We start from the raw sequence: 14,408 nt of genomic DNA, 5'->3' as shown, positions 1-14,408 counted from the left end.
CTTAAAATGGGTACTAAATGTTCCTCCTTACTCTATTACTTCATCTGCACACTTAGTAATATTTTTAACAACCAATTTTCTTGTAGCAGAACCTTCGAGAAGATCATTAATGATCTCTATCTAGTGGTTTAGGATCCTAAGGAATCCCTTGATATTTCCATATTTATACATATTTTTAGGCAATATTTGAATACATTCTATACATATTTTGGTTATATGCAAAGATAAATGGTACTTATAAGATTGAATTGTATTTTGTAGTCAAAATGAGCAATCTTGAAGAATAAGGATCAAAAGTGACAAGAAGTGGAACTTTGGAGGTTTGAAGAACTAAAAGAAAGAAATCCCAGCGAAAAGCTCAACTCACGATGTGGACTTCTCTTACACGACGTGGAGTGGGTGTTTCTAGAAGATAAGTGCACAGGAAGTCAGAGTCCTTGCCCGATAAGGAGTCACCTTAATTCACGACGTGAAATCTAAATTCATGACGTGAAGTGCAATAATTCTGAAAACTATATATATCCTTGGTAATTAAGAATTAGAGAGTTCTTCTGGAGATTTGGGAGTTTAGAAGACGAATTCTGGAGAAAAACAAGTCATAGAATTCAAGTCTTAAGAATCCAAGGAAGAATGAATGATTGAAGATCATAACCATTACTTTGAATTGGTACAAGTTGAACATGTCTTTAATCATCAAACTTAGATTTATTTTATCAGCCATGAGTAGCTGAATCTAGTTGCTTCTATTTAGCTAGATGAAACTTCAACTCATGGATTAGTTTATTAATTATGGATTTTACTAGTTGGTTAAATGCTTGTGTTTGATTGTTAATACCTAGCATGCTAATATTTGATACTTAAATTGCTTAAATTCATGTTCTGTGTAGCTTAGTGACTATTAAATTACATGAACTTGACACCTAGTGATTTAGTGACCATTAAATTGCTAGAGCTAGGATAGACAAAATGTTAGATAAGTAATTGAAGTAATTAAATTTATATGTGTTGGAGAACATAAATTATGACCATAATTGTGTTTGTTTAATAAATCTTACATAAGTTCATTCATAATTCATAATTGATTATGTGTGACCATGTATAGTTTTACATGAATTAGTTAAATATTAGTAAATTTGGACTTCAATTACTAATAATATAATAATTGGTAACCAACATGAATTGTCCATATTTAGTAGCTAATTATAAAGGGGAAGTGGATTCAAACTAAACAGAAGTGTTTTTAGTAATTGATTGAACTTGATAGTTGAGTGATTAAGTTTGGCTGAACTTGCAAAATCAGATAAAAACCCATTTAACTTTTGCTTTTCATAGATTAATATTTAGGAGATAAATTAGTTAATTAAATCTGTTCCTTGTGATCGATACCCAACTATTTGTGTTATATTATTTGTAAAAAGGTACATTCCCTTTAGTCGAATAGCTAGTTAGATAAGAGGTAAAATTAGGTGTAGTAATATTGCGACACACATCATCCCTCAAGGATTTCGTGAATAGGTTTGGCAGGGAAGCTCTGAGTATCCCCAACATCAACATGGAAACTGTCGTGGAAGCCTTCAAAATGAGCCTACAGAAAGACTCTCCTTTCAACGAAGACCTTGTAATGACTCCATGCAAAAGAATGGATGAAGTAAGGGGCAGAGGACTAAGGTTCATAAGACTCGAATAAGACAAGGAGATCCAAAAGAGGAGCAACACACCAAGCTCATACGATAACCCCAATAGGAAGGCCGAATCCTTGGCCCAGAGATCCTATAAATCTAAACCTTATTCCAGAACCGATCATCATAGGGTTAATGCCCTTGAAGATGAAGGGGAGGAAGAAGAATTTCCTAAGATCACTGACTACTATTTTTCTATGGATGTTTCAGGTTTGATATTTTCCATCCAGGATCTTGGTGACAAAGAGAGATGGCCAAGAAAGGGGGAAAAGTCCCCCACCTAGAAAGATAAGTCTAAATGGCGTGCATACCAAGAGGAATTTGGTTACATTATTTAAGATTGCATAGCCCTACGAAAGGAGATTAGTTACCTACTTATCAAGGGATACCTCAAGGAGATCCTCAATAGAAGAAAAGAAAGATCCAAAGAAAAGGATCAGGATCCTCATATAACCTTAGAAGAACCATGATCCCATCCTACAAAGGCTAAGGTAATCAATGTAATCTCTGGAGGATCTGACATTTGTGGCACCTCTTACTCTGCAACAAAAAGACATGCTAAAGTGTCGAATATAGATAAAAAAGAAGCCACATAAGAACACATCGATCACAAACCAGAAGGAGATTACCTTCGATGAAACAGATAGAACAGACGTTCAAGATCCTCATCACGATGGATTGGTACTCACTATTTACATCGCCAACCATTTATTCAGAAGGATTCTTGTTGAGGGAGGATCCTCAGCCAACATCATACTCCTGGACGCTTTGAAAAGGATGAACATCCCTAAAACCGAAATAGTCAAAAGATCCTCAGTGCTGATTGGATTCAGTAGCGAAACAAAACATGCAGTCGACGAGATAAAGCTACCTAATTACATAGAGGGGGTAAAATCTATGCAATGCTTTTGTGTAATCGATACATTATCATCCTATAATTTTATACTAGGTAGACCACGGATCCACGATATGAAGGTTGTCCCCTCGACATATTATCAATGTGTCAAAATGCCCACTCCATGGGGGACAGTAAAGATCATAGGTGAACAACAAGAATCCAAGGAGTGCTACAAGACTTCAATGAAATCATCAATATTACCACGACAAGGATAGAAATTAAAGCATGGGGCACGAGGTGTGTTGGAAACAAGAGATAAGGATGTAAAGGAAGTGCCCCTGAACCTCGAGGATGCTAAAGCCAAAGTCCTCATAGGATCCTCAATGCCAGAACAAATCGAGCAAGAACTAATAAAGTTCTTGAAAGATAGATGCAAAACATTCGCCCAGAAGCATGATGTGACAACCCGAAATTTCTATCTTGTACAACACTTAAACTCAATCAAATTCTGACTCATATATGCTATCTTCTAGCACTATTTCGAGTCTATCTGAGCATTCTGAGCCTAGTACATCCAAAGAATGAGTGATAGGAAGTGTCAGTTGAAGATCAAAGCCAACAAACAAGCCATAAACCCCTTTCATGAGGAGTTTACGGCCAGGACACACGAGTTTACGGCCGTAAACTCATGGTGGCCGTAAACACTTGGCTATATATGTGATACTTCGCCATTTTTCCATCACTTTTACCACTTCCAAGCCAAGAACTCGGATTTTGCTCTCAACTATCATCAAGGATCTTCACTTTTCTTCCAAAAATGTAAGTGATTTATCCCTTGATTAGTTACTAAATCTTCTTATCTAGCATAAACCCTTTGATTTCATCCATTAACATCATCTTTTGGGTTAGATCTTCAAGATCTCCAAGAACACCAAGAACACTCTAGTGTTTTTGGACCTTAAACACCCTTTCAAGCTTCTATTACGTAATTACACTCTCCTTAGCTTGTTACATACTAGGAACACTTGTTTAACACCTTGAAAACATCAAGAATTCAAGAAGAAAAGGTGTTTACGGCCAAGAGCATCTCCCTTGGCCATAAACCCTAATAAGTGGTGCATTTTAACCATAAGTCCTTCCTAAGGCTTGGTCTTTAGTCTAGAACACTTCCTGGTAGTTTGTTAGACCTTAACACCCACTTTGATACAAAATACCATGAGTTTACGGCCGTAAACTCATGAGGCGGTAAACCCATGGGCCGTGAACTCATGGGAGTTTTACTATTTGGGCCGTAAACTCCAATGTGAGGCCCTACACCCCTTATATGCAACCCTATGTGGTTTAACACTTCATTACAAGTGTTTCCTAGCCCCTAAGGTTGTTCCATTGCATGATTAGTTGTTATAAACACTAATTGTGTTCATATATGTGTCATTATAGGCTAAATAGGATCCGTGTGTGCTCAAGCCTTCACTTGACACTTAGCATCCTTTATCGATCTTACATTCGAGTTACTCACTACAGGTGAGTTCATACCCCTTAACTTATATTTTAAATGATTTTAAATGCTTTTATGGGGGGGGGGGGGGGAATACAAGTTGAACTATTATATTTATTATATCAATCACATGTGATTAATAACTATCAAACATATGGATTTTCTTACATTTCAAACTGTTTTATAAATCAAACTGCTTCAAATCGTTTTATAAACTCTTTTACATGTTAAATACTTTCTATTAAACTCTTTTAAACTTATATTTTGTCAAATGCATATCTATATAGATATAGTTATATAAGTAGGATTGAAAGGACTTAGGACTGATAGCTCGCCTTACTTCCTGTTCCTTGTTTGGTTGTGGACTTAGGGTATCGGTTGTCTGTCCGAAGGTTGTTTGAATCCTAGTTATATATTATGTATATGTATATAGATATAAAAGTTCTTCATTCAGTTCAATAACTTTTGGGTAGCAAAGGTATACAAACATGTTCATGTATACAAACAACATTGCTAGTAAACTATAATAGGTATAGTTTAGGAAGTTACTAATGCTATTACTAGAACAATGAAACATACAAAGAGTCAGTTCATACATGAGTCAATACATACTATTATGAGAGACAATACTCACTATAAAGAGAAACAGATAGAGAATACTATAACGAGAAACAATACTCACTATAAAGAGAAACAGACAGAGAACACTATAACGAGAAACAATACATACTACACACTAGACAGAGAGAACATACACTACACCAGTACATACTATACAAATACAAGAATACTATAACGTTAATGTGAGATACTACTTCATGGCTCGACATATACTGTTGTGTCACGTTTTGTACCCAGTGTCTCCTGGAGGGAGAGCGTGAATTTGTGTATAGATCTATATGGGACCGACCCTCCTACACCTTGCTGCTAGCTACAGTGGGACCTGCAGGTCTGCGTGTGACGAATGTCATATCATTTCGACGTCTCGAACGTCGTGTTTCACTGGTCAATCGAGTATGGTTACAATCATATCACATTTTACCTTAATGAACTAACAATTTAAAGGTAGTTAGTACATTAGTAGTTACCTAGATAAAACTACAGTACATCATTATTTTTCCCAATTCATTCACATTGTGATCTTCTCACATAAACGATAATGAGAAACTATATTTTGATAATGATAGTCATACTTTGGGAAAACTCATACTTTTACAAAAGAACAAACATAGAGAACAGTTGGGTCTTGGTAGAAGACTGCTTTAGTAGAAAATATAGGATTTTCTAGGAAGGTTTCAAACATTTACATCAAATACTTACAAACTTTTACATCAAACATTTACAATTACATTCTTCAAACTTATACAAACAATGACACTAAAATACTTATGAACTCACCAACTTTAATGCTGATCTACGCTTTCAAAATAACTTGTATTCTCATGTCGCCAGTAGACAGGTACCGATGGCCAGATTTTGAGAAGATGAAGCACATTCAAGACTCATCTTTTATTTTGTTTATACATTTTGGTGTCTTATAAACTTCAGCACACACTTGTATTAAAATTATTATTATTAATGCAATGGATGATGTTGTTGCTTGTTTACTATTATGCATTGTTGTGATACTGTACATGACGTCCTGTGACAACCGTCAAATTCAAGTCAAAGTCAACAAGTCAAGGTCAACAAATCAAACCGGTCAAACTTAATTAGTACTTGTATGCTAAAAGTTATTCTATGTATAAAAATGTGCATTTGTATGTCAACAATTCAAGTGTCTTGAAGAATCTATGTGTTAACAATGTAAAAACCCTAAAGAGGGAGTTAAACGCATCAAAACACGACTAAGGACCCTTGCGGGGACTTAAAACAATCATAAACGAAGCATAACGGGGTTCACAAACCTTATATTACGAGATTATACGATAATAATGAACTAGGGTTACATCTCTCCCAAATCTCTCCAAGTATGTGAAGTCTCTCCCAAATCTCTCCAAGTATGTGAAATCTCTCCAAGTATGTGAATTCTCTCCCAAATCTCTCCAAGTATGTGAAATCTCTCCAAATATGTGAAATCTCTCCCAAATCTCTCCCAAATCTCTCCAAGTATGTGAAATCTCTCCCAAATCTCTCCAAGTATGTGAAATCTCTCCAAGTATGTGAAATCTCTCCCAAATCTCTCCAAGTATGTGAAATCTCTCCAAGTATGTGAAATCTCTCCCAAATCTCTCTCAACTTTTTATAGTCATCCCGACCCTTAACTTGGCCAAAAACCGCTCGAAACGGGGAGTTATATCGAAAAACAGTTAAATAGGGCCGAAACCCCTCTTAGGAACCGAACCTCTTAGGGCCGAACCCTTCTAATAGGACCGAACCCTCTCGGAGTCGAACCCTCCCGGAGCCGAACCCTCTCGGAAGTGAGCCTTCCCCTTCTCGGACCGAAGCTCAGCAGATCGAACCGAGACCCTTCGGTCCCTCCCCCTCGCACCTTCGGCCCTAAGCCGAGAAGCCTCGCAGATCGCCCCTTTTCACCCGGTTTTCGACCACGACTTCGTTTTAAGACCGTTTTTCATGATTTTAACGTGGGATTTTCACCCAAATCCATATTTTACCATTTTAAAACCCCAGAACTCTTATTTTAATTATTTTTCAAGTATTTATTAATTAAAATGGCTTAGATTACCAAGTGGGTCAAGTGTGCCCACTTACCCTTCCATGTGTCATCCTCTCATTTGCCACCTTATCCACATCACACAAACCAAGGCACACATCACTTCAAATTCACAAGTTGCTCCAGCAACCTCGTATATAAAGAAATCCACGGAGGATTTCTTGATTTACTTGCTCATTTCAAACATAGACACACTTCTCATACCACCTCAAGAAAGCTTCTTTCTCTCTACTTTCCACCACCTTGTGCAAGTGTTCTTGAGTTGCTACTACACTTTTTGGTAAGTATTCCACCTAAACTCAAGTGTTATTCAATAATTTCATAACACTCTTGGATCATTGACTCATATCTTAACGCCAAAAATCGTTCTTAGGATCATCCAAGTCTTCACGTGTTCACCAAGTGCTCTTGACTTGATATTCCTTAACTTCAACCTTCCACTCTTCAAGTCATCACTCAAGGTGAGTTCATACCCCTACATTTTCTAGTTTTCTTCAGTTTTCAGGGGGGAATACAAGTTAAAACACCAAAATATATTCAAAACTCAACTTGACAGCTTACAACAGAAAAGTTATGACCTGTTCACGAACTGTTTTACCTAACTTAAACTTAATATTTTTCAAAACTGTATTATATAAAAGTAGTTCAGGTTTATACCTTTAAAATGACTACTTTCACATCTCCATATGATTTTTCTACGATTTATGGCGATTTATACAAAACTGCCTATCATTTCAGAAACGAATTCGGACCAGTCTGAGATTATGAACACTTTCACATAAGTTAGAGACTTCTAAAAATCATAATAAAAATTATGAATAAACTAGACACATTTTCTAAACTCTCAGAGTTTACGGAGTTAGTTTTCGACTTTGTATGATTTTTCTATGATAATTTCAAAACAGTGCAGAAAGGATAAAAACTAGTTGCATAGTTTACCATATTAACAACACTTTGTAGTATGTTGAGCAAAGTGCATAACAATAAGTTTCTCAATGTTTGGATGCATTCTTGTTAGTTTATCATCATAAACAGAAATTAGTCATTCATGTTAAGGTTTTTCCTCCATTCATTTCGAACACACATATTAAACTACATTAAGTATAGTTTATGAATTTTCGATAAAAGCATACTACATGGAAAAGGTTTTACTCTCAAAACAAATGGGTTTTTCATATACTACTTGATAAACTATAATAGTAATAGTTTATGGATTTATATCACAAATGTATTTTCATAAAAGGTGATTTCACTTCCTCCACGGAAGTGGTTTTATACTCAAAACTATAAGTAAACTAGTTAACGTAAGTTGTGAGACATTCTCCTTCGGGGTACTCTTAAGTACCACAGAAAATCCTGAATTAGTTATAACCAGAGTCTCTTGTAGGGAGAGCGTGATAATTGTGTATAGATCTATATTGGGATTGACAACCCACACTCATGCTGCTTGCATAAGTCCGATCGGCCGATCAGGGGTGACAAATGTCATTTCGCTTCCGACGCCTGAAGAACGTCGCAGCAGGTTATTCTGTCATAGTATGGTTATAGCGACTCACATTGGGAGTTAACAATCTTTCAAGTTTACAGGAAAAGTTCTACTTTGAAAAGGGGTTTTACTTCTAAATTAAACGAGTTTATGCCGATTTAAACTTGCATGAGTTACTTTAAGTATGGAAAAATACTTGTATATTCTCGGTCTTGACGTTTAAGACTACATGACTTTTTATAAGGAAAATATTGGATTTTCTTTGGAAACATATTTCTATCAAAACTACATTTCATCTAGAATTGTTAGACTTCAGCTATAATTGCTAAGTGTATATGCTAGAGTTATATAAGAATCTAGTCACAATCAACTTAGAATTGGTGGGTCCGCCTTACTTCCTGTTCCTTGTTTGGTTGTGGGCCTAGGGCAGACCCATTATATGCGACAGTTTATTTAACTTAAATTTTATATAACTTATATACACTGGGTGATTATAGAAGGAATCTACAGGTCTTTCTAGGGTACATTATTGCATAACATAGGAGAGTTCATTTCGCGTTTAATAAAGAAAATATTGAATTTTCTGAAATCATACTCTATCGCTTTTTTTACAAGGAAAACAGCTTCTTTCTCAAATAAAACTCTTATGAACTCACCAACTTAATTGTTGACGCTTTTTCAAACTACTTGTATTCTCAGGAATTCAGTGAAACAGGAAATCAACCGCTTTTGAGGATGGGACGTTAAATCGTCAAACATTTCATTTTTGTCATCATAAGTGTAATTGATTGGAAACATGTAAACACATACTATTGTATAAAATTTTCAATTATATTTATGATGGTTGTATTTACTTTGAGCACTATTATACTCGTTGTTGTGATAATATACATGAAGTCCTCCACCCCCGGACGTTTCCGCCATGCTTGGTTTGGGGGTGTGACAGATTGGTATCAGAGCATTGTTTATAGTGAACTAAGTATATCGAACCACATAAGATATACAAACTATAAATGCATTGGGACTTAAGTCTCTAATTTAAACATTTTCAAATAACTATACTTTTAGAAATAAATAGTTTCTTGTTAAAAGTATAAGTACATACATGCATACCGGTTTAGTGCCACGTCTAAGGAAAACACAAAAGTTAAAAATAGAGGAGTTGTGAAATGTGAATATGCTCTAGGATATACAATCAAGTCTGGGAGGAATATAGCCTGATCAACTATATTCGTCCGAGAAGTGACTAGTATGTGCCGGGGGATAGTCATAGTGGACAACAAGTCTATCAACTTACCAACACCCATACCAGAAAATCGTTAACAACCAAACATAACATTTAAAATACTATAGGAGTATTTTGTGGTAGTATAACTTATGTGAAAAATAAACTGATTCTTGCTAGTAGGTCTACAATCACTAAATGGATATGCTAAAGTTATATATAACTTAGATATGTAACTGGTATGCACCATGTCATCATAAAAGTAACTAAGGAGGATCAAACCCCTATAAGTATTTCTAGGAATATGATTATTATATGCCTCTTATCTCACCCCTATTCTCGCACGGACACCATGACAAGATCTTACTTACCAGGAGACCCCTACTTTCCGAACCCGGAAAGTTAGTGGGTGATGAGGAAAAGAGTCGAAGATGGAGCCAGAGGTCGACAACTCTCCTTACATAGTCAGGGCTCTAGCGAACCGCCTTGACTACATCGAACCTATGCCCCGTTGGGAAGCATTGATCAAGGGATGGAGTCGCCATCAGCAACATCAATCGCCATTTGGGGAGGAATTGTCGTGAGCAGAGTTCATTTTACTCACAAGACCTGGTAGATTAGGCCTATGAGTATGCGTTGGTGTTACTCCCCTCCATGTGTAGGCCCGACCCCGCGAGTTAGTGATTACACTAGTCGAGAGATTTATTTGCGGTCCAAACTTTTCCTTGCAATAATATGGTGTAGACCTGCATCAGGCTCAAAACCTTTCTCTAAAAACTAACTATACTAGAATCATACAAATGAAAGGGGCATGCGTATTATTTCATTAGGAGCAATACTACTAAGAATTCATAAGTTTATTATATATAGACTCTCATTATGAATTGTTTTCAAAGGACACCAAAAACATTGGAACACGATACACTCAGAACTAAGATAAACTTAGTGAGATAACTCCTGACGTATAAGCCCTTATTCAAGACTCATTATCATCTCACTTTTTTTAAGCCTCATAGTTGAAAGGTGCCTTTTTCGTAGACCTATAAGTGTGCGATCATACCAGCACTAATGCACCGGATCCCATCAGAACTCCTCAGCTAAGTGTGTTTGGGCAAACATAATCCTAGAATGGGAAAAACTTAACACCCGTACAAAACCTACTCCTACCCACTACCATAACACCATCTCCGGAACGTTAGCAGAAACATCGAGAATAGTTCAGTAAAGTGCGAAATTTATATATGTGTATATAAATGATAAAGGTATAACTAGAATCATCCCCACTCACGAAATCGTTTCTCCCCATGCAACAGAGTTATGTATTCACAAGGAGGTAACCAGCAAACAAGCAATGCAGCAATCCTACAGATAGATTTTGCTACTTTTCAAGCTATGGTCACGGCAGCCGTGACAGCCGTCATGACACAAATCAATGCTAACAACGCCCACAGAGGTGAAGGCGGTGTTGGCAATTTTAACTGCAGTAACAGTCAAACACCAACGGGTGTTTACCCACGAAGACGCCTCAGACCACAAGCCCAAAAGCAAGAAGCGAAAGTTTTGGAACAAAAAGAAGCGCAATCTATCTCAAAAACGCTCTAAAAGACAACAATCCGTGGCTGCCCCTGTAATTACAACATCAGTCCTGACTCATGCCTCGACACTAGCTACAATGTCTGTCACTCAAGCACCGGTCAGACAATATATGGGAACACTTCCGAAGTGTATCAAGTGTAGCTACCATCATAATGGGATTTGCCGGGTGTCGCACTGTAAAAACTGCAACAAGGACGGACATACTGCCCGTTTCTGCAGGAACCAGACCCATCACATCGCTTCAATCACCTGTACCAGTGTAAGTCCAGCATGCCACCTATGCGGTAAAATGGGACACTTCAAGAGAGACTGTCCAACTGAGAGGAGTGACGGGGGAACAGGAGGAGTGTGGCAAACAAACTAGCAGGAGCAACAAGGAACCTTATTAGGACTTTTGTAATGATTCCAACAACAAAAACGTTTAAGTACCATATATTTGTAATGAATTTGGTATGTTTGCTAAAATTACCGTATATCAAAAAATAGTTAAAATACTCTCTCGTTCAATCAAATCAAAGACACTTATATATGATCTTAGGGTCATTACCAATAAGCTAGGATAACTTGGTATATACATCAGGGTTAATCATAATCAAAATACTACAGACTTAAAGCGAATAATTCCGTCCTGCCCCCCCCCCCTATTCCATGTCTAGTAGTGGGATTAGGGTAGAGCCACTCACTCGACGGTTTCATCAATACCAATTTACATACGACTTGCACGTACCGATCGACCATAGAATGATCGGTCGGGGATCATGATATAAAGTATCATTACTAGTATTCATAACACACTTACTACCAGTGCTAGCTGTTGTGGTATGAATCATTTGCAGTAACAATAACACCGATCAAAACGGAACACACTAACAAGAATCACATGATACTCTATCTCCCTAAACGAATGAATCCTACGGATACGACTTAACACATGTGTTACTAAAAAGATCTGTTGTCGTCATTCGATTTCGATTGGTATAGTCCTCACTTTCCCTATTAAACAACTACGAAAAGACCCTTCACCTAACCTCGAAACCCTCGTCTCTTATAAACGTAAATCCGACACAGACCTCCGGGCCATCTCTCGCTGCGAAACCCCAAAACACTCACCAGAGGAGTATTATACCTTCCGCACCTTTTCAAATTATTCCTAGTAAACCCTTCGAGAATATCACACGTATAACAGGACAAGATCAAGCACAGAAGCTTGGGACGAATACGGTTAGTCTATCACTACTAAGTGTATACGCGAGGATAATATATAATTAAGATTCTATGGACATTGGATGTGTGTTTCCGCCCTATTTTCCTATTCCTTGTCTGGTTGTGGACTTGGGGCAGAGTCACCCATCCAACTGTCTTACCAATCCTAATACGACCTATATACGCAAGTTAATGATAGATGGACCAGGTACGAGTCCTACCATGAACTTCGGGACAAGGCTACCCAGGAGTGCGAATGAACGTTCTACCATCCGAATAAGTCTAGTCTCGTAAACCGAACCCATATGCTCCCTACCGATCTAATCAAAGGAGAAAACACTAAATCAGGCCCTATGCAGCGCTCCGAGGGGAAGTTATTACTTATGACTTAGTATAAATTTGAGAAAGGCTGAAAGCACCTCGAAGCCGACGAAGGAACTACACAGATAAGCGACACAAACCCTCGGAATTGCGGGTTGGTGACCGAGTTCTGCTGAAGGCCTCACCATTGAGAAGAATGATATGTTTCGGTAAACATGGGAAACTAAACCCATGGTACATCGGTCCATTCGAAATCCTTGCTAGGATTGGCCCAATAGCATACAAACTCCGACTGTCACAAGAACTTAATAATGCACACCCAACCATCCACGCGTCAAAACTTAAAGAAAGGTATGTCCGACGAGACTCTTGTGATACCTCCTGACGAAATGAAAGACGCATCCCTATTGTGAAGGTCTTTTGGATCGTAAAACAAGGACCCGAGTTCACCTAGGAATGCGAAGACCAAATGAAATAAAGGTACCCACATCTATTCCCCAACCCTTGAAGTCCCACTCAAATGCAAATTTTGGGACGAAATTCCTTCTAACGGGGGGATAATGTGACAACCGTCAAATTCAAGTCAAAGTCAACAAGTCAAGGTCAACAAGTCAAACCGGTTAAACTTAATTAGTACTTGTATGCTAAAAGTTATTCTATGTATAAAAATGTGCATTTGTATGTCAAGAATTCAAGTGTCTTGAAGAATCTATGTGTTAACAATGTAAAAACCCTAAAAAGGGAGTTAAACGCATCAAAACACGACTAAGGACCCTTGCGGGGACTTGAAACAATCATAAACGAAGCATAACGGGGTTCACGAACCTTGCATTATGAGATTATACGATAATAATGAACTAGGGTTACATCTCTCCCAAATCTCTCCAAGTATGTGAAATCTCTCCCAAATCTCTCCAAGTATCTGAAATCTCTCCAAGTATGTGAAATCTCTCCCAAATCTCTCCATGTATATGAAATCTCTCCCAAATCTCTCCAAGTATGTGAAATCTCTCCAAGTATGTGAAATCTCTCCCAAATCTCTCCAAGTATGTGAAATCTCTCCAAGTATGTGAAATCTCTCCCAAATCTCTCCAAGTATGTGAAATCTCTCCAAGTATGTGAAATCTCTCACAAATCTCTCCAAGTATGTGAAATCTCTCCCAAATCTCTCCAAGTATGTGAAATCTCTCCCAAATCTCTCTCAACTTTTTTATAGTCATACCGACCCTTAACTTGGCCAAAAACCGCTCGAAAAGGGGAGTTATATCGAAAAACAGCTAAATAGGGCCGAAACCCTCTTAGGAACCGAACCTCTTAGGAACTGAACCTCTTAGGGCTGAACCCTTCTAATAGGACCGAACCCTCTCGGAGCCGAACCCTCTCGGAAGCGAGCCTTCCCCTTTTCGGACCGAAGCTCAGCAGACCGAACCGAGACCCTTCGGTCCCTCCCCCTTGCACCTTCGGCCCTAATCCGAGAAGCCTCGCAGATCGCCCATTTTCACCCGGTTTTCGACCACGACTTCGTTTTAAGACCGTTTTTCATGATTTTAACGTGAGATTTTCACGCAAATCCATATTTTACCATTTTAAAACCCCAAAACTCTTATTTTAATTATTTTTCAAGTATTTATTAATTAAAATGGCTTAGATTACCAAGTGGGTCAAGTGTGCCCACTTGCCCTTCCATGTGTCATCCTCTCATTTGCCACCTTATCTGTGACAACCGTCAAATTCTGGTCAAATCAAAGTCAAATAAAGTCAACAAGTCAAACCGGTCAAACTCTACTAACTCTTGTATACTAGGTTTACGTTATGTAATTATTGTACAATTCGCTATTTTAATAAGTAGACATCACTTGGAAAGTTCGTATGTGTAGGATTCTTGAAC

The sequence above is a fragment of the Lactuca virosa genome, chromosome 4, assembly GCF_052849685.1.
Source record: "Lactuca virosa cultivar CGN04683 chromosome 4, Lactuca_virosa_CGN04683_v6, whole genome shotgun sequence".
NCBI classification, from domain to species: domain Eukaryota; kingdom Viridiplantae; phylum Streptophyta; class Magnoliopsida; order Asterales; family Asteraceae; genus Lactuca; species Lactuca virosa.
The sequence above is the reverse complement of the archived record's forward strand: the minus strand, read 5'-3'. Positions refer to the sequence as shown.